At 55.3% G+C, this 3,289-nt stretch overlaps 1 pseudogene; it reads left to right on the top strand.

Annotated features, from left to right (window-relative positions):
* The first annotated feature begins 2,748 nt into the window (after positions 1–2,748).
* LOC101564012 lies at positions 2,749–3,289 on the top strand (annotated as a pseudogene).

Below are 3,289 nucleotides of genomic sequence, written 5' to 3' on the forward strand. Positions count from 1 at the left end.
ACTCGTGGAGATAGCTCAGTGGCCTGAGCACCTGCCTGGCAAGTGTAAGGTCCTGAGTTCGATCTTCGGTGTCAAAAAAAAAAAAAAAAAAAGAGAGAGAGCACGAGCCGCTCAGCCCATGGCAGAGGAAGCAGGGAGAAGGAAGGAGATGGAGCAAGACAGACCCGGGGCGTACCCCCGGGCCCGTCTCCCTCGGCCAGGCCCCTGGTGCATCCACTATGAGCTCCTCTGTGGATTACTCCACTGACTAGTACAGTGCTCCCAGGAGCCAGTCGGCTGCCCCAAACTCCACCTCTGAAAGCATGAGACTTTGGGGGAGACTGGAAATCTAAACTGTAACATCCTGTCCCTGGTCCAAAGATCTTTTGTCCATTTCATTGTGCAAAATGAAGTTCATCGCTGTAAGTCACCAGCATCTTATCCATTTTAGTAGGGCCTAGAAGTTCAAGCGCAGTCTTTCTGCGACCCAAGGCAAACTCTCTTACCTGTGAGCCACTACAAAAGTCAAAAAGAATGTTAACCATTTGCAACACACCATGACACAGGATGGACACGGCCATTCCAAAAGAGAGGAGCAGGGAGCTAGAAGGAACGGGAGCAGAGCGGACCCCGCTCCGCAGGGCTGGCGTTAGCCTGGCAGCCTTGGGGCCAGCACTCGAGCAGGTTGTGGCTGGTTGTCAGCACAGCGCTCACACGCTGAAAGCACCGTGGCCTCATTTCTTCCTTGTCGTGACCCCAGAGTACAGAGCCAACACTAGACATCACTGGGAATCCCAGTCGTGAAGTCTTACGCTTCTGCACAAAGGCACTCTGGATACTGGGCACAAGAACCCCCAGGAGAGGGGCCTGGTGCCAGTGCCACTGGGGTTTCCACTAGCAGAGAAGCTGTGCCCGGGACCCAGAGCTCTCAGCACTTCCCCGCCCATGGCCAACTCCGCCATTGCGCTATGATTCAGTAATTACTGCTTTGATGTCAAAAAACAGTCCATAAAGGATCTTCAACACGCCGGTGCAGCACTGGAAAGGCTGCCCTCACCACCCCAGCAGGCATCATCATGATGCTCCGGCAGAGCCACCGAGCGCTGCATGGATCTACCAGGGCCACAACCAATGGATGTGACACTTGGGGAAACTTGGCAAGGCCCGACTGTGGGGCTGCACCGGCTCTCACTGTGCGTGCTAACCATACGCTGGACAGCTGCCCACGGGGCATGGCCACCAGTGATCCTTTCTCCTCCCGGGAGAAACTATCCCCCAGGCAGAAGTTTGTGAGCACCCTCTTGGCACTCTCAGATGGGTGCTGGGTCAGGCACGGGGGCCGCTGAGTGGCCTGCCTTCAGCACAGGCAGAGCTGAGTCCTCAGGAACTCCCTGGTCTGCTCATGGGCCACGGCCTTTCACACATGCAGGTAGATAGGTCCATGGCTTCTGGGGAGGCAACATACCGGACCCCCTTCTGCAAAGGAAGCCATACCTGGGGGCTCCCAGAGGGTCCTGGGGCTTCGCCACAGCCATCAGCATACACTGCTTGTGCTGGAGCGGGCTGCGTAAGCCTCCTCCTTACCTCAGGTCACCAGCTTGGAATCCAAGGGACAGATGTCATTGCCACTACACATGGATCCTCTGTAAATGGTGACTCAAACAGACCTGAAAGGCAGAGACCTGCTGAGCCTCGGGCAGTGCCCAAGGCCAGCACAGGCGGGGGCTCCCGGGTTCTAGGGCGGCTGCGCTCTTGCTTGCATCCTGCCACACATGAGGCCCCGTCTGCCTCACACAGTCCCAAGAAGGGACCTGGGGGGCTTTTCAGTAGCCTTCTGTGCACAGGCCACCCGCCTCCTGCTAGAAGTCCTGTGCTGGGAAAAGGGCAGCCTCATCGAGCCGGGTGGGGTCCTGTGCTACTCAGCTCAGCCCACTGTGGGCCCATTCCCCAAGCAGCTTTCTAGGGGTCCGCCCACCAGCGGCGCTCCGCAGGGGAGTGTTACAACCCCCCACGGGGCTTTGTTAAACCAGGGCCCGACCAGGGCTTCGTATCCAGAGGGCCTGAGAACCAGCAAGAGCTGCTGTCAGCTGCGGCACAGGGGCAGCCCTGCCTCTGCAGATACTCTGCTTCCGTTTCGAGATTGAGTCAAGGATGTTCGAGGCCTGGGCCTGGTGATCCATAGGGAGCAGAGAAGCGAGCGAGTCCTGCCTGGCGCTAGACAGAGACTCCAGCTTCCACCCGGCCCTGCAGATCTGCTTCTGTCCTGCTGTTCTTAGGGCCTCAGATCACCCATCCTGAAGGTCCCTTCTGTGCTCTGGCCTGCTGTTATCCTAGGGTCTTTTGCTGTCTGGAGTTTTCCTGGCTCCTGGGGCCTCCCACTGTCCAGCGGTCTCTCGCTATTCAGAGTCTCCTCCTGTCCTGAAGGTTTCTTTCTGCCTTGAAGTCCTAGGCTGTCCTGTGTTTCTCTTCCTGTCCTGATGTTTTTCTGTCCTGGGTCCTCCTGCTGTCCTGAGGGTCCCCTGCTATCCCGAAGTTCTCTGGGCCTTGTCACTCTTTCCTGTTAATAAGGAATAGATGTATAAGACATCTGGATGTTTACCAAACCATCATCAAAACACAGAGACAAACTGTGGGGCTCCACCTCTCTCCTTTACAGAAAGCAAATCACGTTCACCCTCTCTGGGAACTGAAAGTTAAAACCTGCAGAGAGAGTACCTCTGTGCCTCATTGTCCCGAGCGCCTCCGAACACCGAGCGGGCCGCCGGCACTATGAAGATCTGGACTTCAGACCACCCGTGGGAAACTGTTATCACAGCTGCGATGCAGAAGTACCCGAACCCTATGAACCCCAGTGTGGTCGGGGTTGACGTGCTGGACAGACACGTCGATCCTTCGGGCAAGCTGCACAGCCAGACTTCTCAGCACCGAGTGGGGACTGCCTTCCATCGTGAAGTCTATTATTGGTGCAGCAAGAACCAAAACATACGTGCAAGAACATTCTGTAGTTGATCCTGTGAAGAAAACAATGGAAGTCAAATCTACTAATATTTCTTTTACAAATATGGTTTCAGTAGTTGAGAGACTTATATACAAACCACATCCTCAGGACCCAGAAAAGACTGTCCTGACTCAGGAAGCCATAATCACGGGGAAGGGAGTCAGCCTGGGCAGTTACCTGGAAGGACTGATGGCCAGCACAATATCTCCCAATGCTAATAAAGGCCGAGAAGCAATGGAATGGGTAATACGTAAATTAAATGCTGAGATTGAAGAATTGGCAGCTTCAGCAAGAGGAAGCATAAGGACACCC

Source organism: Octodon degus, unplaced genomic scaffold, assembly GCF_000260255.1.
Source record: "Octodon degus isolate 3935 unplaced genomic scaffold, OctDeg1.0 scaffold00205, whole genome shotgun sequence".
In the NCBI taxonomy this organism is placed as follows: domain Eukaryota; kingdom Metazoa; phylum Chordata; class Mammalia; order Rodentia; family Octodontidae; genus Octodon; species Octodon degus.